This window comes from Pan troglodytes, chromosome 1, assembly GCF_028858775.2.
Source record: "Pan troglodytes isolate AG18354 chromosome 1, NHGRI_mPanTro3-v2.0_pri, whole genome shotgun sequence".
Lineage (NCBI taxonomy): Eukaryota > Metazoa > Chordata > Mammalia > Primates > Hominidae > Pan > Pan troglodytes.
In genome coordinates this window covers 149,707,902-149,731,113 of record NC_072398.2, presented here as the reverse complement: position 1 = coordinate 149,731,113, position 23,212 = coordinate 149,707,902, and the positions used below count along the sequence as shown (strand labels likewise).

At 36.2% G+C, this 23,212-nt stretch overlaps 1 protein-coding gene across 3 annotated transcripts in view; it reads left to right on the top strand.

Moving 5' to 3' along the window:
• The first annotated feature begins 4,868 nt into the window (after positions 1–4,868).
• Positions 4,869–23,212, top strand: part of ADGRL2 (adhesion G protein-coupled receptor L2) — a 682,398-nt gene continuing 664,054 nt past the window's right edge. For 2 of the 3 annotated variants that reach the window (XM_054683454.2, XM_054683462.2), the window contains exon 1: positions 4,869–5,213. The gene's annotated coding sequence lies outside the window, so the exon portion shown is untranslated. The remainder of the gene's footprint in view (positions 5,214–23,212) is intronic. The other variant, NM_001190486.2, reaches the window with a different exon arrangement.

Genomic DNA, 23,212 nt, shown 5'->3' with positions numbered 1-23,212 from the left:
GTCTGTCTGTTGCAGTTAGTCTAATAAGTCTGTTGGGCTATTCAATTCTGTGTTTGGTAGAGTGCTTATGTTTTGTACTCAGTACACCAGAGGTGTGGGAACAAAGCAGTAATCTGAGAACCAATTCAGTGGGAGCAAGTCCTGGAGAACCTTTACCTCTGCAAAGAATATTTTTCCAAAAATAAGAATATCTGGGAAGTAGAAATGGCTGTGGAGCTGTCTAGGAGTCCTATGGATACATGAGAGCCAGACCAGTTCTGTGAACATTGAAGTGAAGGAATGAGAAAAAAGGGTTGGTTCTGCATCACGTAAAAATTGTTAATTGTTAGGAACTTGTGTCTGCTGGGAAGCAAACGCTGAAAGGGAACAGGGATGTAAGAGTCTTAAGAGTTTGATCAGGGACCCAAACCTCTGAAAATCAAAAGAGGAAAAAGTCGGGGTTGAGCAGGTAAGCCTCAGACCACAGTGCAAATCTGACAGTCTTGACCAACCCAAAGGGAACTAGGAATAAAAGCTGCCCATGAGAGGAATCCTGCACTGGGCGGAAAGAGACAGGCCTAAAGAAACCCACTAAGCTTGGTCATTCTCTAAGAACTACCTGATAAGGTGAATTCTGAAGGTGGAGTCTGTTAGCTAACTTCATTCCTTGCCGCAGAACCACAAGGTTTTTATTGAAGGGAAACTCAAATAGCATACCTCCCTGGCTATATGGAACTTTAAATAGTTTTAAAATCTTTGGGAAAAGAGTGGAATGTTGAATGAAACCACTCTTTCAACCTCCATTGTAGCCAGTGGGGGTGAGGAGGGAGGGCTACAATCGAAAGATAATTTAAAATAATCCTAATATAGTCAGTCATTCTGTTAATCAGCATTTTTTTTTTATCATTTGTGGTTTAGGTGCCCTTTCTGGAGGTTTTACTTGTCATTGTGTTTATGGGAAATTGACAGTTATTAATTGTTTTTAAGCTTGAACCAGTCCTTATTAGAATTCAAATGTATTTCCCACTACTGGGTCCAATATCTATGTAATCATTTATCTTATAGTGAATTTTACTGTAAGCATAATATTTACAAGAAGCAATTTGTCATTCCTGGGTTAAGTATAGAAACTTCAATATTTTCTGGATAAATATGTCAAAAAAACTAAATTTCAAGCAATAGAAGAGAATGGGAAGCTTATAGTGTCTTTTATTAGACTTGGGAGGTTTGCTATTTGGTTTGACTCGATTATCATTATTGTTTTATAAATATAATTTTCTAATTATTACCCATCATTAACATTAATGGCATTAATGCTGGTAATCCATCTCCCTAAGGATTTCAAAGTGCGATATTTTTTCTAAGCTAAATGATTTCCAGGACTCCAGCAGCAATTCCCACCTTGATTTGCTGCACCCGAAGTCTCCAAATACAATTAATTTTAATTCATATAAGAATATACACATTTTGGGTTAGGAAATGGGGTGGCAGATGCTCACAAACAATTTTGGAACATTTCCACTCCCTAAATATTTAGATCTCTAATCTAATTGGCACTATATCCCCCTTTTTGTCACGGTAGACAGCACTCCTTGTCATTTAAACTTTTCTCTATGTGTGTGTTCCCAGGTCTGGGGAGCCTGGAAGAACGCATGTGTAAGCTGAAGGCTGAGGCCCAGGAGGTACAAATGATCCATCATGCTTATGCCCAGTGTTTCTCCTTTCTGTGACCTGCTCCCCAGTCGTGCCCTAACATTCCAGTTGGTCTGTCTCCAGTTCCCACTGATCCTCTACTCTATGCTCTGAGCATATACCACTGATTGCCCCAGCTCGTGGCGCTCTCTCCTGCTGTCCTGCCCTCCGTCCTCGTGTTCATTCACCCCGGCCTTCTCCTCCTGCATCCCTTACTTGCCCAAACAGCTCCTACTCTGTCGTCAAGAGTCACATGAAGCATCATCTAGTCTACAGAGAACTCCTTAATTACCCCCAACTGTGTTTTGCCTTCTTTACTTTCTTTCCTCTGAAGGTTTTTTCTTTGTACAGTTGTCCAATATTAGTATCAATCTGTTTACCTACCTGTTTCCATCACTTCCGCTAAAAACTGAGGGCAAGGACGATACATTTTCATATATATACCCTAGGTTCTTGTGACAAAACACTGCGTTTTTATTGAATAAATGAATGAATGAATCCCTCCTCCTCATTCTGGTGAACCAGGAGGCCAGCACCTCCACAGTCACTCTCTGAGTTGCTGCTGCAAGGTCCCTCCCACACTAGCAGCACAGGTAGGGCGCCATCCTCATTACCCCCACACAGCGCCACATATGCCAAAGGAGCTTTCTCTCTACCTTAACTGAAATCTGACCTTTCCTTGGCATGCTTATCTTCAACCAGTTACTAGAAAAAAGTATCTCTGATACAATAATTAAAACTACTGTGAATTCATGTGTCACTCTAAGTGTAAATTGTTCATGTGTTAATTTTGCCAGTAGTGAGTGAATTGAAAAAGGGACTGGGAAGCCAGTAAAACATAGAAATGAACCCCTAATGGTGGCATTTCAGGAAATAGGAGAAGACAGATGGGAAGATATTTCTGGACCAGAGTGCTTCTGGGTGCCCTTCACATTGTACCACACAAGCCATTTCCATTCCTGTACAGAAGGTTGGATCTGCTGCTACAACACTCTCTGGCTCTCCTGAGAACAGTATTTCTATTTTTGTCTTTTATGAAAAGGTAAAAGCACCCTTCTTTCTGGTTGTCAGGGAACAGGAAGGAGCCCCCTCTCATACAATGACCAGAAAAAGCCAATAACAAACTCATCTTTTTTCTACATTCAGTAGACACCATAGTAACACTTCCCAGTTTACAGATAGGCAATGAAGTTCAATGGAAACAGATTTTTAATAATTATAATTATACCTTACACTGATTAAGTGTTTACCCAGGTGCTATGCTAATCCTTTTCCTTTATTTCTTACACCAACCATATAAGTAAGGTTATTTTATTATCCACATTTTATAAGAAAGTTAGCTAACTTGCCCATGGTCAAACAGATAAATGTCTGAGTCACAAAACTGGTGCCCAGAAAGTTATGACTCAGACCCCTAAATATGCCATCTGGAAGGCATGCCCTGGTTTCAATAAGGGGCACCTAATTGTGGTTACATGTCAATATACAATCTAGCACTACTGGTACTATTATCACTCTTCTTTATATGACAAGATATTTATATTTACCTTTCCTTTTCTATTCATGAGAGTACAGAATACATCATAATTTCTGAATCCAATTTTTATATTAAATGACTGGTAAAGGAAATATAAACACTTTGATGTTATTATCAATATTTTTTCTGCAAAAATTTATGAAACATCTACAATATGTAAAAGACATTTTCAAAATATTTGGGGAGATATTTTAGAGGAAATCGTATGGTCTCTGATTCAAAAGAGTTTACAACCTGAAAAGTAATATTAACACCTCAGTAACATTACAAGTCCAACCTGTGTACAAGCTGTGTCCAAATAGAAAAAAACCTGAGAAGTCACCCAACCACTTAGAGAGCAATCAGACTATTGGATGTCAGAGACATAAAATAACTATTGTCTTCACCCTTTTACTTTCAGGCAATTGTTTCCTAAACACTGTTATAGTCACTAAGTCTGCATACTTTAGAAACTCCAGATCGTCACTAAATCTCATGGAAATGTGTATTGGCATTTTCCTTGAGATTTCTTTTAAAGTATCACTTCTGTCCATCAAGTCAGAGTCCTTATAAGTGTAGTGTGTTTAAATTCTTTATCTTTCCTGACAGTCTATAGAGTCCCAATAGCAGCAAAAATCTAACTGAACTCCCTACTACTCTCTGCAAATATGCTCATATGTTTATGTTGAGAGTTTTAATGCCATTTGTTGAAATATATTTAACCTATATCATTTGGTTCACACCAAGTTAATGCTAGCTCCTACAAGGCTATGATCAATTCAGTCAACTAGTTGGTTTGACTGATTTTTCCTTTGAATTCACCTAATTGCTGGGCTGTTTAAGTATCTGCAGATACCATTACACAAAAGAAGGCAGGCTTCACATTAGCTTGCTAAAAGAGGGTTATTATTTTCTTCTGAGATCTGCTATGGACTTATTGAGTGGCTGTTGGCAAGAGTAATGATCATATTTGCCCTCTCCTCTTTCTCATTTTAAAAACAAGAATATGAATATAAAACAACCCAGAAAAACTCTAAAGATGCTAAAGGAATAAGTTAATAATCATTGTTTATTTAAAGATACATCTGTATTGTACAAAGAGAGGGATTTCTTTTACCCTGAAATGCCAATAAGAAGCCATATGAAAAACAAAAATAGCAATTTAAAGAGATTTTTAAAAAGCTCCCATTCAGTAGTACAATTGGGTTCTTTTCAGATAATTAATCATTAAGAAATATTTAAGTACTATTTTTATTTACATTGCAGTATATATCACTGGCTCTTTGAAAGTTAACAGGGATTAATTTTCTTTCAAAATAAATATTCCACTTAACTAATTGTCTGTGTTCTTTCACTGCTGTCTACGCCATTCAAGCCAAAACACCGATCTCATTCAAAACTCAGAATTTCATCCAAATTTGTGTACCTGGCCACTAATAAAAGATTTTTGGTATGCTGTCTAAAATCCTAATGACAAAATAGGGAGAATCATAAAATGTTCATAAAAATCGGATGGGATCAAACATCAGCTAATCTGAGTATATTTTTCTCTATGATTAACCAGTTCTTAATGACAACATTTCTTATCTTACAACTGTGACATGAAGAGGGAGCTGTAGCTCTTCTGAGACACAGTTCTGCAAGAACCAGCTTATCCACGCTCTCCGATCTCGTGTCTGTTTCTCTTTCTCTCTCCCTCTCTTGCGCTGTCCCTCATTCATGCACTCTTCCATCTTTTTGCCATTGTGCCAGCTCAATTTAAATGTATCTGCTCTGTATCTGTTCAAGTGGAGATAATCCATGCAAATCAGGAGCCGTGGCTCTCAATGCCTGGTTCACAGAGAGGACTCAGCTTGAGGAGGTCACTTGTTCACAGCCGCTCCTCCCATTATATTTTTCCCCTTATTGCAGAACTGCTGTATGTATACAGTGACTGAAAGGACTCAATTTACTGCAACTGCTGCCTGGCTTTACTTACAACTTTTTTTTTTTTATAAAGGAACTTACCTCCATCTGTCTTTTCAAGGTAGGAAGTCTGATTCTTCTAAAGACGTGTGTAATGCCTCCACTGTCTGCTCATTATCAAATGTCACTTGAATGCTTTATATTGTTGCTGGCATTAGGTACAAATACTGTGATTCCAGGTGCCTCACGCTTTTGTTACTTAACCATATAGGTACAATTGTTTAAGTGCTGGGTATTATAATGTTTATTTTCCCTGCAGCAAGCTTCAGTTTTACAATGCCAGAAAGATTAGAGTATCCACTCTCTAATGTAGAAATATAATCCTCTATCAAGTTTTCACTCTTAGAAAAATATTAATTTCTCAGTATGTTTTAACTTATTATGTATGCTGGCCAATAATAGCCAAGTGTAAAATTCAACTGTAACAATTTTTTTTTTTTTAACCTGGAGCCCTCCTGCAGCATTTTCTGTGAAAAATAACTAACTGTTGAAATGTTTTTAACAAAAGCAACAAAATAATAGATTTTACTTTATTTTGCTGCAAAGCAAAAAGCTGAAGGCCTTATTGCTAACAGGCCTGTCAGATAGATTTATTCTTCACCATTTTTAAATTGTTACTAGGCTACGCAGAAGTATTACAGTTAGTCAGGATTCAGTTACTGTCATTATCCATGTGATTATTTATTGTTTTGAGATTGAAATTGTATTACAGAAAAGTTTAATGTAGCAAGGCTTTTAAAAACCTGAATGTTTGTATAACACTGTTTGAGATCAATTTTTGAGAATGATTTCAATAGCCAAATGATTAAGTTTGGATTAAAAATGCATGTAAGAGTCTAGCAGATTTGACAATACACATGGTGATTTATGTAAGCAATTCCTGGGCTTACGTTACTTCATATGTGTCTCCTTGAAGTTACTTATAATATTTTAATCACTCCTTAGTCATATCAATTTTAAAACATACTAAAATGTCATAACATTATAGACTTTAAAATCTCTTTTTGACTAGTACAAATATAATTAGAACATTCCAGTTACAATTTAGATTTCAATAAATGCAATATGTCTTTGAAAGTATTCCTTATTAATATAATTTTGCATTTATTACCTTATTTTTCTAGGAAGGCTTTGACATGTGGCTATGACAAGGCTAGTTAATCTCTTATATAAGATAGAATTGAACATAAGCAGTAAACAAAGTTGACAGTCCTGAAAAGAAGAAAAAATTATCCTCTGGTATACTGAATAGTTCTGATGACATAAATCTTACATTTCATCTTCTAGGTAGATACTTGTAGTTAGTGGAGTTCGAAGGAAAAAAATTTATTATCCTCATAAAATATCTCAATGCCAAAAATGTGCAGTTCTTTTTCTTTTTGATACAGAGTCTTCTATTGAAAAAAAAAAAAGCACACTGATTTTTGAGTACAGTACAAGGCATGAAGCCCTGTCATTGTTAGCATAAAGAAGACATCTACACAAGTATTACTGTGCAGAGGGCAATCTTTCTGTCTCTGGCATTTGTTAGGTTACTGTATGTAGAATTTAACAGATAAATATGTTCTGCTTCGTGGCATTTTAGTGATCCTATTGGTATGCAAGCTACTCGGCTAGGATAGCAACCGAAAAAAAAAGGTATATGTTTTATAGCAGTGGGTAATAAAAGACCTTCACAGTGAGAGAAGAGGAATTTGACTTATTTCTTACACAGTAATTAGAATTTCTTTAAAATTCTTTGAAATACTGAGTTGTAAAGTAAACTGAGGCTTTCCAGGAAGGGCTAATTTAATTTATCTATTTGAGCCATGTAGTTGTCCGTGAATATCTTCTTCACAGACACTGTCGCTGGAGAATTCCATTCACACCTTCAGCACTACAGGGAAAGAAAAGGATTTGTCACTAACAGTAAAGGATGACAATTTCATATTTAAAACGAGTTTGAGAACAGCACCCTACACAGGAAAACCTTAACAGACGGAAAGGTGCGTGGGATTGCCTGATTATGTGAACTTGAGACTAGTGTGAAACTAAAGGATGCCCTTTCAGAACAAAGGAACGCCATGTAATACTCTGTCAGCAGTCAAGCTGAGGATAGATATAAAAAGTGGCCAAGGAGATCTTTTGGGGACAGAGAAAATGCAAACAATGAGACATTCTCTTTTCAACCAAATTACCAGGGTTTGACAGGTATAAAGGCACTCCCCATGGAATGTCACACCATCATTTCACAGAGACTTATTTCAAAAGCACATATTTTATAGACTTTGGCATTTGTTTGCAAACCTCTGAGAAAACTCTCCAAAGACCTAACTTGTATGCCTTAAGTTAGGTTTTACAACTATGTATCCAAAATAAAATGGTCACAGCCTTCAACTCCCTTGGGTTTCTTTTGCCTCATCTGTAAACTTGCCATTCCTCTAGTAACTCATTCAAGCAACTGTTCAAGATAAGTTACATTTTACTCCATTTTAGTGTGCCTTGCAGCAGAATCTATAGAACTGGTAAACTTTATGGCTATATATAATACCATGTTGTTATTCCCACCTGGCTCTTTGCTGCTGCTTTTACTGAGTACAGTTAAAAAGATAAATTATCATCTTAAAAGGATGCTATGGAAGGTGTTAATAAGTTGTATCTAACTTCAGGAGTGTTCACTGGGGCTATAGAAACTTGCGACCCTGCTTAAGGGGAAATGATGTGCATCATCAGCAGACATTCACTGCCTATATCTTCTGTAAATATTTCAAATTTCAGGAAGGATTCTATAATACCGTATATATTTCCTAAATCATGGAAGTTATTGCTGCATATGGATTGATTATGATATTGAGTGAAAACCCAATGGATTTTGCTTTTTAGGTAATAACTTAAATTTGTACACCACCACTATGGGGTCAGTGAAACCATCATCCCCATTTCAAAGATAAAGAGAGGTACAGAGAGGTTTAAGTAACTTAGCCAAGGCCACACAGTTGGGACAGAACTGGGATGTGAACCCATTTATTCTGTTCCTGCCTTTGAAAACTCACACAATAATGCCTTCCTAATTATCTCTGATGACTAATAGTAGGGACATTCCACCCCCCACAAATAGCAAAAGTGCTCCGATTTACCCATTTGTCATCTGGATTCAAATATCTGATTCTGATTTTCCAACTCTTTTCAAAGTTCTTCACCTCAATCTGTATTATCATTATCACATAGGTTTTAGAAGTTGTTTCATTTAACGTATGTCAGGAATGGTTACTCTTACAGAACATTTGTCTTTTACCTCAAGGAGTTAAGAACTAAATCAGATCTGTAATTGACTGACTTGTCTACTGACAGCCTTTGAAGAGCCACCACTCCCCAGCTTGTTTTTCTGTCTAAAGAGCAAGATTGACATCTCTTTATATGTTTAAAATTTGTCAGTGGTGTAAAGTGCTCAGTAATGATGGAAATTAACCTGAGGCTTTATCTAACTACCTTTCCTAGCAACTCCATTGAAGTTCTGATAACAATTAAAATTTTGATGCAAACAACTGTTCACATCAGAAAAAATACTTTTTTCTGTCTTGTCATACCTTTCTTCAAAATATTCTGGGTAGTAGTGGCTCTTTTCCTTACCTTTCACTGCACTGGATGCATCTGAATGAAAATTTCCCCAGCCAAAATACACCAGCACATTAGAAAAGCAGATAAAGAAAAGAAATGAAGTAGCAATGCATGTTTAAACGGTCTGATGGTGAAACATTGAATATAATTATCTGTTCTTATGTCAGTAGTTGTTATCTCCTTAAGGAGAACTGAGTAAGAAAAGGTCTATACAGGGCAGCATTTCTGGCCTTATTTCTGTCTATTTGGGATAGCCTTTGAATTGTCTCCCACTTTCTTTCCTCCCAGTGTGAAAAGATGAACTATTACGCATGTAACTCATAGGTATCTGATTCAAAGACTGTGTTTATTTGACCTGTGGATATCAGATATCTAATATAAACAAAAACCCAAACATCATCAACACATAATCAAGTGGCAGAAGTTTGCAGAACATGGGTCAGTAGCAATTGAGCAAGCTACACATTTCTCAAGTAACAAATGAAAAACAATTTTGATTGTATTCTGTGATACCAGCATTCTTTTTAGATCTTCTTTGAAGTATCAGGCAGATGGACTGCCCTGTATATCCACAACCTCTATCTGCTGGCAGGCAGAAAGCCCAAGAACCTATCTTTAAAGTTATTTTAATATATCAGTTTTGCCCAGATTAGTCAAGTTAGATGTCGACCATTGGTATGGGAAAGGTTGGGAATTAATTTAAATTTGAGCTAACCCTGCCATCATCTCTTGCTGAGTGAGTCCCTTAGCCTGTGAGACATTCTTTTCAGATTTGATTTCTCTGTTACTTGGTTGATATTCTCTCCTTGAAAGAAAAAAAAAAAAAAAGGAGGAGTGGTAAGAAGAGAACAGAGGATGGTGATTTGGAGTCTGTGTTGATAGAAACATTCAATGGAGTTAAAACTGACCTACAACCATTTGAAGAATGTGTCCCTCATTACTAAATTCTTTGGCTGTAATACTGAGCTCCCTATCTAAAAAGATGTCAATTTCCTGAAATTAAATATAAAACCAAGGGATTTTTCTCACTGAGGAAGGTGTGCAAAAATATTTAAACAACTTAACTCTGAAATGTATTAGCAATCAGTTTAGACTGGACAGTTAACATATTCAAGATCAAAACTAAAACTTCATTAGATAAGACATACATTTTGGTAAGCAAAACTTCATTAGATAAGATGTACCAGGATTAGAAAGTCTGTTTGTTACTGTTGTTGTTGTTTTATGATTGTTGTTATACATAGTTCCTTCTATCTTCTCCCGGAAAAATTAATCAAGTGCCCTTTCTGCAATTGAGACCTCTTTTCTGTCTATTCTCAATGCCTGCAGTTTATATCACACAAGTCAGCCTCTAATTACGTTCTTTTTTCATATTTCCCAGGTTGTTTCATGGGTCATATTCTTGTATTCCCAGTAGTTTGTAAACTACTTGAGGGTGAAAATCATATTTAATCTGTGTCCTTCACAGTCCTAGCCTCAGCACTAAGACTAGAGTCTACTCTTGATTAATATTTGAATGGTTGATTGAATTTTGTAAAAATCGAGTTAGCTTATGTTATATATTTTTAAAATTTGTTTCAGGAGCAATGAGAGGAACATCTATCCATCCAACACATTTCTTAAGACTTAGCTATATTCCAAATACTGAGCCTACGCTCTCTGACAGCATATTAAAATTTACACACGCTTAATTTTAAAAATTGCAACAAGAAAGGAAATTATTCCAATGGATAAAAAATATATACTATGATTTCTCTTTTTGGAAGTTAAAAGGAGAAGCAACTGGTAAAAGAACCAAGGTGAAAAGTTAAGAAAAGAAGGAGACTGAAAGACAAAGAGAAAAATACAGAAATATAGAAGACAGTGGGGGAATGGGGAAGAGATGAGGAGAGGAGGGTTTAGGAGATTTTAAACAATTCAGACTTTGGCATTTTTTAGTAACTTCAGTTTTCAGCTTTTAAACCTCTGTCACTAAATCTTCAGACACTCTAAATGAAATGGAAATAATAATTAATCTTAAAGGAAATTATTCATTGTCCTGAAACTTTGGCTCTCCAGGAATGAATACGTTAAGAGGAGTTAGGGTCCTAAGCAACGATGGAAGCAAAGAGAATGTAAGGTGGCTTTTAAGGCAAACTATGGAATAGTCAATCCAATAAGAAATCTACAGAAAGAGTTTACAACCATAAATCAGGTTCTAAAAGGAATTTTGCAAATCCAGTTTTACCCGGGCGGACACCATCACCCAACCAATGTGGAGGTGGAGCCTGTCAGAGAAGTGGGTTTCAGGGCAGCTTCCAAGTTACAATGATCGCCAGCCAGCGTGCTCTTGGAACGATGAGACGTGGACCTCAGGAGGCAGTGCTGGCAGGAGCAAAACAGAAAAAGCAGTTTGGGGTCCACAAACGTGGATAGAAAGCAGAACTTTCCATCCCCTTCTGGGTGCCAGGGCCCAGGGGAAAGGTCCCAGTTCCTCCAAATATTCGGGGTAGGTAAAGGAACTAAACATATGGATTTTCTACCCATTGAGGTACTCTAACCACATGCTAGAGGCATTTTGTTTCTCAGCTCTTAGTCATTTCATTTTTTCAGCCTTTAGCCATTGAGATATTAAGAGTATTTGTGAAATCCTTTTGATTAGCAAGTGAAAAGCCATTGTATACTGGCTTCTGGGGTGTTATCGGATTCAGAGAGGGATGGAGCAGTTTACAGGTGACTGTGGATATGTATTTCTAATTGATGAGAGGGATGTAGGACCTTGGTTTAAAGTTCTGCATTCTTCACTGGAAAACAAAAACCAAAGACATTTAAAAATCATGTAAACTGAATTTACAGAGAAAACATAATGAAACAGAAAGAGTACTAGTTTCAGACAGACAGACCTAAGTTGGAATACAATATACAGAGAGTATTATTGAATCTCTCTGAGCTTCAGCTTCCTTAAATGGAAAAAATACCCATTTCTCAGCTTTATAGTAAAGAAATAAAATAATGTCTGCTACATGCCCAAAACAATACTAAGTTCACTGAAGACATTTGAAGTACCTCTCTATCCTTATTTTGTTTTCTGTTCAAAATCAAATTGATAGTACCCTGGATCCCACTCACAGACATAAGTATTTAAATGTTTCATGACTTCATTTTATTTTGTAGCTAAGAAAAGAAAAGAGATTTATGGGACATCAAAGCGCTGATCCTAACCTGTTACTAACAAAGTGAGGCTTAAAATTCTTAGGTCTTCTCACAGGCAGTGAGCAGACCACAGATGTAAATTAGCATATCCTTGAAGAAAGATGCTTCCTATGCTGGGGGTCACATTTATAATGTTGATTTAAATTAATATTTTCACCTAATTCTGCTTCTCAGGTCTTGATTTAATATCCTTAAGGCCTGATGCCTATGGACCAGCACGTGTTAATTTCTACGGCTCTTAAAATGGCATGCCTGTCTGCTCTTAGCCACTCGGGTGATAGGTGCTAATTCAGAGCTTGCTGAATTTCCTTCTGAAAGTGTTATCTGTGCAGGCCACTATGAGTTTCCAGTACCAAAGTTCGAAAGGCAGATTGCAAACTTTTGAAAGAGTTGACTATGGATCAGACAAATATAAAATTCATTCTAAGGGGACTCTCCTTCTTAGCTTTTTCTGTGTGAGAGGAGAGCACAGAGCACATGTCAGAAGAAAAGAAGCATCAGGACATGAAAAAATCAAGAGGGTATTTCACAGCTTGTAGGATTTTTCTGATTTCTTTGGAAACTATGTAAATGAATTCCTTAAACACAGACTGCCATTGATTTTTTTCTGGTATTCATTGATTCCCTCATCATTGCTTCATGTATGTGTTCTCCCAAAACATCTAGTATTGATATTTCTCTCCTTCATACTCTGTCCCCAATCCATTATAAGTATATCATTCAAACCTGTTTAATTTCCTATGAAAGATGATATTAAGTGCACTTTTAGTGTAATTATGTTGATAGTGAAAGATAAACATGTATTAGGCAGTGCAAAATGCTGATTATCTGTCAGGGTAAATCTGTTTATTTCAGATATAGCAATCTGACAACCCCCCGGTGTTAATCATGAAAGTACATGCTTGTGCCAGGTACTGTTTGGTGCGGTTCTGACAGTGAAATGCACTCAGTGGCTTACTGCTGTGACGTAATCTTTATCATATATAAACCCATATGCATGTGTATCTATGTCATAAAGTGCAGACTGTGGATTATGTGTTTTAAGCATGTGTGATGTACTTATATTTCGGTATTTTTGTGTGTGTATGGAAGACAAAGTATAATTTGAGAGGCAACAATGTCCAGTTTGCATTAACAGCACTGTGTAAAATGGAATGGCTTGAGAAAGGAGAGAGTGGATTATAGGATCAGGCCGCATTTTAGTTTGTACCCAGAGCAGGGTTTGCCCTCAGTAATATCAGCTCAGAACCATTTGTATTAATCCACAGAAAAAAAGAAAGAGCCAGTAGAAAAAAGGAGAATCAGGAGGTAGGTCTGGAACAGGATATTCATCCGATTCTCAACACAAACATGCTTCCTTTATTCTTTAACTTTTTTCCTTGAGATAGTAGTTTCTAAATATATCCTAGAAACACTACTGACTGCCAGATGCTATTGGACATAAAGTTCCTCTTTAATGAGATAAAATAGTGTCAGGAAGTCAACATGTTACACATGCTGTGGCAGAATTTCACCAGGCTTTTGTGCAGCAGAAAATGAATAGAAATGACAATGAATTGAATATTCAGGCACAGTTTGCCAACTCCTCTGAAAAATAATCTTGTCTGACTTTATTACGTTGTGATCATTTCCTGAATGCCATAAAATGCTGAGTAAAATAATAAAAATTGATACATATATTGACATTTCAGTTTTCTAAATAGAAGCTGAGAAAATATAAACAGCATTTGGTCTTTGCAACTCTTCCAACCAACCATTTGTATGCTGACTAATTCACTTACACTCAGATACCTCATTCAGCCTTAATATAAATGTCTTCTGAAATAATTTCTCACCAGTAGATTATGCACATCTTTAGTTTGATTCAGAATTTACATGTGTAGTTTGCATAATTTTGCATCAGAGTGTCTGCTTTAAATTACGTAAAGGTCACTGTCATTCATAATCAAAAAAGAAGGTGCATTAAAGGTCACAATTCGATAAAAAAAATTGATTAGAGGTAGAGATTTGTTCATGTGATACAATATCATTGGATAAGTGGAAATATGAGTCAACAAATTAACCTCAGTATAAGGGGTGACCTGATTCTTTGCCATCAAAAAACAATCACATCCAGATTGCTTTTTTCCCAATGTTTAACTTGTTTTACTCTATGTAGCAGTGACAGTTACTTCAGTTAATACCTCTTACCACTGGGGGTCTTTTATAATGTCATTTGGTTTAGAAATGACATAATGACAATTTTATCTCCAAAATAAAATAGTAAATTATAATGAATTAATAATAGACAGATATGGATTAGAAAGTCCCTCAGGGCTTATGGTTACTTCTACCATTTTTCCCCTGAGGTAGCTCCTAGTTCTTCCACTCTTTTTAAAAGATAGAGCTGTCACAGCACATTTCTTCTCTTACGTCACTATTTTCTACCTCTCACAGACACTAAGAGCCCATGCAAACCCTTTGGAATTTTGACATCTACTCAGTATTAGAATAGATAAGTTCAAAATAAATGTAGCTAGTGATCGGCAATTAGTTTTTTTTGATTTGTTGAACTTTTTAAAATATGTCTGTCTGAAAGTGACTTGAATAAATGGAAAGCAATTGAAAATAAATAAATGCTAAGTTGCAGTATATATTTTGTCCATAAGTCAACTTGAATATCTGAAGGAAGATAATTGATACACATTTCACTTGGAAGTTTGGCATAAGTTCTGAGACATTAACATGAATACTTACTGTAACAGAACTCATATTTATTTCCTCATCTTATAATATTTTCCTTCTCATGTGTGCCCTTGACTTAAAAGGAAATCTTCCTTTCTTCCCTTAGCTGTTTGTCTACTCTATTTGTTGTATTGGCATCTTAGCATAGGATCGTCTACCAAAAAAACAAAAAAAAAACAAAAAAAAAAAAAAAGAAGAAAGGTAGACAAGGAGGCACCACCTTTTTAAAGTACATTGTTTATTTTTCAAAGAAAACCAAACACTTTTAAAGGAACCATAAAGGTTAAATGGTTTAAGCAGATTATAATTAGTTAATTTTGTTAAACCTATACTGGATCAATTTTACATTATTTTAATTACCTTTTGGAATAAATGGTTTGGTGAACAAATTCACTTGATGTTCAGGATCAAACAAAATTACCTTTCCTCTGGGTAGGCTTAAGTTTCACAAAATGATTTGAAAATGACCTCCTTTGCTTTCATCTAAAAATATCTTTGGATTTAGAAAATGATTAAAGTTGGATATATTGTGTTTTAGGCCAATCATATTTTATCATTTTCATAGCTTATTCTTTCTTTAAAAAGGAAAATAATGAAACTTCACTAAACAGATGTTCCCCCTTTAAGGAGACTCTTGGAATTTATACACTAACATGGTATACGCAAGGTTGATTCAACTCCTATTTCTGACAGAAGGCATGTATCATATTCTGGAAAGTTTATAAAATTTTTTGCTGACAAGATATAGAAATGAAAGCTGGATGATCATTAAATATTATAGCCAAATCAGAGACATTATGATTTATGTCTTTGCTGTGTATGTATGTATGTGTATGTACCTATACTCATGCCTAGAAAGAAGCAATCTCTGAATTGTAAACGTCCAGATCCCAGGTAGTTAGAGGATACATTAAAAAGCATATATGACTATCTCTCATCCACCCCGATTTAGGGCATCTAGGGAGCAATGTTGGGAAAGTGCAAATGGAATTTGACCTTTCTTTGTCAATGAAAAGTTAGGAAGTTATCCTAGTGTCCAATGCTATCTGTCTGTCTTTTTCTTTACAACAGTGATTCTCAACTAGGGATGATTTTGCTTCCCTGGTGACATTTGGTAATTTTGAGAGGCATTTTTGATTTGGGTTGGGGGTGGGAGGTACTGGTACTATGGGCATCTAGTGGGGTAGAAGCTACATATGCTGCCAAACATTCTAGAATACATAACACAACCCCCACAACAATGACTAATTCTTCCCAAAATGTCAGTAGTACCAAGGATAAAAACCCTTTCTTGTAGCTCAGAAGGAGGTATTTCTTCACTCTGTCTCAACTCTGTTGTATCTCTCTCCCCAACCCTCAACCCCACATAATCCCATACTGCATCTGGCTCACTGCTTTTCATCCCTCAGAACTCTCCAGGCACTCATCACTTCATTCAGGAAAGTGCCACTGACCGGTCTGATTGCGATGGCATTCCTTGGTGTTACCATCCCACTGTATCCCTCTGAGCTCTGTTGACTGACTTTTCTATATCCCATTCTAGACTATAAATGTTTTGAGAGTTGTATGTTGTATCACTAACATCTGCATAGTTTGTGGAACATAGTAACTCCTCTGTTAAGATTTGTTGTTGAATAAAGTCAAGTTTGTCTCTAGAAACAGTATAGTACAGAGTGTTAGGGTTTATCTTAAATTATACTTAAAATACTATCTCAGGAATTGAGGGATAAATAAGTAAATCATAGTTGCTGGACTGAAAATATAACTGTTCTTAAAATTTTTTGAAACAATCATTTGTAAGTAGGGGGTCTGTCTGCATATTTATTTATGTCTATATAGCTGAATATGTTTCAAAACATAATTATATGTCTATGAAACATGTTATTTCAAAACATAATTATATGTTTATGAAACATGGCATGATTGTGTGTATATAGATGTGTGTGTGTACATATGCACATAGTTTCAATAGGTATACATTTTAATGATGACATTCCGTGATTGTATCATAAATGCATACACATAACCAAATAAAGCATCTTAATATTTACATCATTAAATTTTTCAAGCTCTGACTTTATATTTAATATACCAAATATTATATTTGCAATAAAATAGAAAACATACTCTCCACCTTTAAAGAAAATAGACATTACACCTTTAATAAAATCACTGTCATTTCTGTTTCATGCTTTCCTGATTTCTGTATTTTATGTTATGAATATGGTCAATAACAGTATCAAATTATAAAAATACACCTGTACAGCTGAATAAGTAAATAGTTTAGTTTATTGATTGATATTAGTCAGTGAAGCCAAGATTACATTTTACATCAATTGTTACACTTCTAAGAGTAATATTTATAACTCTGCATTTTGATAATATTACTCCCCTTTGTTATTCCATAAAAAGGAAGTGAAGTCTAAAGTCAGGCTGTGCCATTTAGAAGCTGTGAGACCTTAAACAAGTTATTTAATTCCCTAAGCCTCATGTTTATCTGTAAAATGGGGGCAATACTGACATCTACTAATAGCAATCTTACATGGTTGTATCATAGACAAATGAAATGATATTTTAAAAGAATTCAGCCTACAGGCACATAAAGTAGTTGAATAAATGGTGATCATTACTAATACACTACTAGTTGCAAAAGTAACCATGATAGTAATAATAGCAGTGATGGGATGGCATGAATCCAGGGTTTCTTTAGTAATCTGGAAAATATACCTAATAATATTTCTATAACTTAAAATTAAATTTATTTTGGAAAAATGTTTTATAAAAAGAGATCCTCTTTTATGTTTTTTTCTTACTGGAGTCATAAAATTCAGCATTGCTGATGCTTAAGAGCAAACTCACCTCTCTTAATGAATCCTTTCTTCAACTACTTTAATCATCTCTGTCTTCTTTTTTCTACTTTCATTTTTTCATTGCATGTAATAGTCATTTTATCCTCCATCAATTCTTTTTTTTTTTTTTTTTTTGAGATGGAGTTTCACTCTTGTTGCCCAGGCTGGAGTGCAATGGAGCGATCTCAGCTCACTGCAACCTCCACCTCCCAGGCTCAAGCGATTCTCCTGCCTCAGCCTCCCGAGTAGCTGGGATTACAGGCATGCGCCACCACCCCGGCTAATTTTGTATTTTTTTTTTTTTTAGTAGAGGCGGGGTTTCTCCATGTTGGTCAGGCTTGTCTTGAACTCCCGACCTCAAGTGATCCACCTGCCTCGGCCTCCCAAAGTGCTGGGATTACAGGCGTGAGCCACCGCGCCCAGCTTTATCCTCCATCAATTCTACGGTGATGCTCACTTGTTTGTTTGAAAGAATTTTAAAGCAAATTCCAGATTTATACTTCTTTAAGATATCCAACAGCATTTTTCCTACTATTCCATGTCCTGCTGTGGCACAACAAAGCAACATAATCTTAAATACAAACCCAGATTTTTTTTCAACAGGGTGCATCATAGATAAGAAAGGCTGTGAAATATGCAGATTTCTCATCAAACCAAGAGAATTCCCTACCTTTCTCTCCCAGTGATCCCAATAGGCCAATGGGTCAAACCTGTCTTTGAGAACAGCATTTCTACAAAGCTGCTCAGAGAGGCAGGGCTCAACAAATGTTTTCTGAATGGAACTGGAATTATGAATGTTTCTAGTGAATGGTTCTATAAAGGCTAAAATAATTGTAAGTCAAATTATCATGAGTTTGTATTGCATTCACTAATTTCACTTCTTAGAACAAGGCAATAATCGTAGAGGAAAATAAGACCCATGGACTATTTTGTCTTCTAAGCCCTCTAGGTCAGTCATCTGAGCTTTCTGCAGTCATAATCTTTTTGCTGGTGCAGGGTCTTGCCTCGATGTTGGTGGCTGCTGACTTATCAGGATGGTAGTTGCTGAAGGTTGCAGTGGCTGTTGCAATTTCTTAAAATAAGACAACAGTGAAGTTTGTTGCATTGATTGACTTTTCCTTTCATGCAAGATTTCTATCACACAATGTTGTGTGATAGCATTTTACCTGTAGAATTTCTTTCAAAATTGGAGTCAATCCTCTCAAACCCTGCTGCTGCTTTATCAAGTAAGCTTACATAATATTCCAAATCCTTTGTTGTGATTTCAACAATGTCCACAGCATCTTCACCAAGAATAGTTTCCATCTCAAGAAACCAATTTCTTTGCTCATCCATAAGAAGTAACTTCTCATCCATTCAAGTTTTGTCATGAGTCTGTAGCAATTCAGTGACATCTTCAGGCTCCAGTTAGTTCAATTTGATAGTTCCACCACATCTAAAGTTACTTTCTCCACTGAAGTCTTGAACCCCTCAAAGTCATCTATGACAGTAGAAGTAAACTTCTTCCAAACTCCTGTTAATGTTGCCATTTTGACTTCTCCTGTGAATCATGAATGTCTTAATGGCATCTAGAATGGTGAATCCTTGCCAAAAGGTTTTCAAATTAATTTGCTCAGACTCCCTCAGAAGAATCTCTATCTATGGCAGCCATAGCCTTATTAAATGTACTTCTTAGATCATAAGACTTGAAGGTCAAAATTCCTCCTTGATTTATAGGCTGAAGAATGGATGTTGTGTTAGCAGACAGAAAAACAACATTCATTTCTTTGTGCATCTTCATCAGAGCTCTCAGCTGACCAGGTACATTGTAATGATAGTAATATTTTGAAAGAAAGCTTCTTTTCTGAGCAGTGGGTCTTCATAATGGGCTTAAAATATTCAGTAAACCACGCTGTAAGCAGACATGCTGTTATCCAGGCTTTGTCATTTCATTTATAGGGCACAGACAGAGTAGATTTAGCATAATTCTCGAGTAGATTTAGCAAAATTCTTAAGGGCCCTAATGTTTTCAGAGTGGTAAATGAGCATTGGCTTCAACTTAAAGTCATCAGTTGCTTTAGCCTCTAACAAAGTCATCCTGTCCTCTGAAGCTTTGAAGCCAAGCATCGACTTCTCCTCTCTAGCTAGTTAAGTCCTAGATGGCATCTTTTTCCAATATAAGGCTGTTTTGAATACATTGAATATCTTTTTAGCATAGCCACCTTCATCAACTATCTTAGTCAGATCTTCTGGATAACTTACTGTAGCTTCTACATCAGCACTTGCTTCACCTTGCAGTTTTATGTTATGGAGATGGCTTCTTTCTATAAACCTCATAAGCCAACCTCTGATAGTTTCAAACTTTTCTTCTAAAGCTTTATAAAATTGAAGAGAGTTAAGGCCTTGCTCTGGATTAGGTTTTAGTTTACTTAGGGCAATTTGGAGGCTGTTTTGGTCTTCTATCCCGATGACTAAAACTATATCAGCAATAAACCTATTTTGCTTTCTTACCATTCATGTGCTCACAAGAGTAGCAGTTTTAATTTCCTTCAAAAACATTTCCTTTGCATTCTCAAGTTGGCTAACTGGTGCAAGAGGCCTATCTTTCAACATGTCTGAGCTTTTAACATGCCTTTCTCACTAAGCTTCATCATTTCTAGCTTTTGATTTAAAGTTAGAGGCAACCCTTCCTTTCACTTAGAGGCCATTGTATGGTTATTAATTGGCTTAATTTCAATATTGTTGTGACTTAGAAAATAAGGAGGCCTGGTTGAGGGCAGAGGGAGAGAGACCAGCGGATGAGCAGCTGGAGAATACCCTGTCAATAGAGCAGTCGGAACCCACACATTTATCAATTAAATTCACGGTCTTACATGGGTGTGGCTCATGGTGTTCCTGAAGAACTATAATAGTCACATCAAAGATCACTGATCACAGATCACTGTCACAGATATAATAAAAATGAAAAAGCATGAAATATTGTGAGAATTACCAAAATGTGACACAAAGATATGAAGTGATTACATGCTGTTGAAAAAAAAAATGATGCCAATAGACTTGCTGGACCAAAGTTTGCCACAAACCTTCAGTTTGTAAAAAAACACGGTAGCTGCAAAGCGCAATAAAATGAGGCATGCGTACATTATCTAGACCACCACTCTTACTAACATTTTTAAAAGCAAACGCTGAAATTTAAAAAACAAGTTTATTTAAATACATATTCTTTATATATTTTTTGCCATACTATTTTTTTCAATGTTCTTCCTTAAATGTACAGGACTAATTCATATATATATATATATATATATATATACACACACATACATATATACACATATATATACACACACACATATATATACATATATATACACATACACACACATATGTACATATATATACATATACATACACACATGTGTACATGTGTATACATATACATATATATATATACGCACACACTGTATAAACAAAAATATGTGATTCTTTGACCCTACCTGGGGGGTGAAATACAAATTTCTGCCTTTGGCCCTTGCTTTTTGTACATTGAATGTGATCAAAGTAAATATGGTTAGCCAAATTACACATGAAACAAACCTTAAAAAGATACCATATACGATACTTAGGAATAAAGGTAACAGGACGTGATAAGTGCGTAATGATGTATATCAGTTAAAAACATGAAATATACAATTTTAAATGAGGTTTTCTAGCAAGGAACTTTAGTTAGGGAGAAAAAAGATTTATGGTCTTCAATTAATCATAAGTTTAATATGCACCAGTGGTGATAGGACTGCTAAAAAAGAATACCACCACCTTAGGCTAGATTAATAGACATTGTAAAAAGGACAGTGGAAAGAATGATCTCATTACATTCTCCTATTATTAGATCACATCTGGCATATTATAATTAGTTCTATACATTTAAGGGAAAACATTGAAAAACACGGTATATCAAAAATATGGGGCCAAGCTCAAGAAAGTTTTAAAAACCATGTCATACGGGGAACAGTAAAATAACCAAGTGGTTGACCTAGAAAAAAGAAGACTAAGGGGAGATACCATAAACAATGGATATGGATCACTATGGATATCTTTCTTTTGATGTTTTTTGTTTGTTTGTTGAGACACGGCCTCACTCTGTTGTCCAGGCTGGAGTGCAGTGGGGTGATCTCAGCTCACTGCAACCTCCCACTCTTTGGTTCAAGCAATTTTCCTGCCTCAGCCCCCTGAATAGTTGGGACTACATGTGTGTGCCACCACACCCAGCTAATTTTTGTATTTTTAGTAGAGACGGGGTTTCGCTATGTTGCCCAGGCTGGTCTGAAACTCCTGATCTCAAGTGATCTACCCAATTTGGCCTCCCAAAATGCTGGGATTACAGGTGTGAGCCACCATGCCCGGCCTATAAACAAATATTAATTGCCATTTTGGCAAGCACTGTGCTTATGTATAACATAAACACAGAAAATAGGAAAGAAAATTTTTCGGTTTTTTTTGTTTTTTTTTTTTGTTTTATTTGAGGCAAAGTCTTGCTCTGTCACCCAGGCTGGAGTGTGGTGGTGTAATCAAGGTTCATCAGCCAAAATCTCCTGGGCTCATGCAACCCTCCCACCTTAGACCCCAGAGTAACTGAGACCACAGGTACGAGCCACTGTACTAGACTAATTCAATTTTTTTTTTTTTTTTTTTTTTTTTTTTTTGTAGAGAATAGGGTCTCACTATGTTACCCAGGCTGGTCTTGAACTCCTGGACTCAAACAATCCTCCTACCTCAGACTCCCAAAATGCTGGAGTTATAGGCATGAGTCACTACACCCAGCCAAGAAATTGGTGTTTTATCGTTTTGTAAATGGACTTTATATTCAAGAGGAGAAGATAGACTTTAAATAATCACACAAAGAAACCTTTGATAACAAATAGTGATAAAGAGGAAAAGCTACAATGAAAAAATAAATAAGCTGATGAGATTTAATTGAAATAGAGCATATAGTCAAGGAAGTCTTCTCCGAAGAAGTGACATTTAAATCAAATTAATAAAGATGGATATGGGGAGAGTGGTCATTCCAAGCAATGAGAATAGCATATGCAAACCTCATAATTAAGAGACCCTTAAAGTAGAAAAGAGCTTGGCAAAATTGAGGACAAAGAAGAGGACAGAAAAGAGGAGCATCACAAAGAATCAAGAGAGAATGTTGTGAGAAGAAAATGAGGCCGGATTGTTGTAGCTCTTTGAAGCTACGTTCAGGCTAGGCTACTATTGAAAGTGCCAGGAGAAGCTCCCGAAGAATTTAAGCAGAGTGAGGCAGGAAGATTCCCTTTTGCAAAGATACCTCTGGTTTTGTCTGGCTAATGTATTGGAAGGAGGCAAGAGGTAGTGTGAGAGCCCTTTAAGAGGCTACTGTAGTGGGAAAGACAGAGATGAAGGTCATTAGGCTTCAAGCGGAGGAGATGGAGACTGAATGAGAAAGAGAGATTAAAAATATTTTTTAGGGCTGGACACAGTAGCTCGCACCTGCAATTCCAGCATTTTGGGAGGCCAAGGCAGGGAAATCACTTGAGCCCAGGAGTTCAAGAGCAGCCCAGGCAATATGGCAAAACCCTGTCTCTACAAAAAAAAAAAAATAATACAAAAATCAGCTGGGCATGGTGGCATGTGCTTGTAGTCCCAGCTATTTGGAAAGCTGAGGCAGGAGGATGGCTTGAGCCCGGGAAGTCGA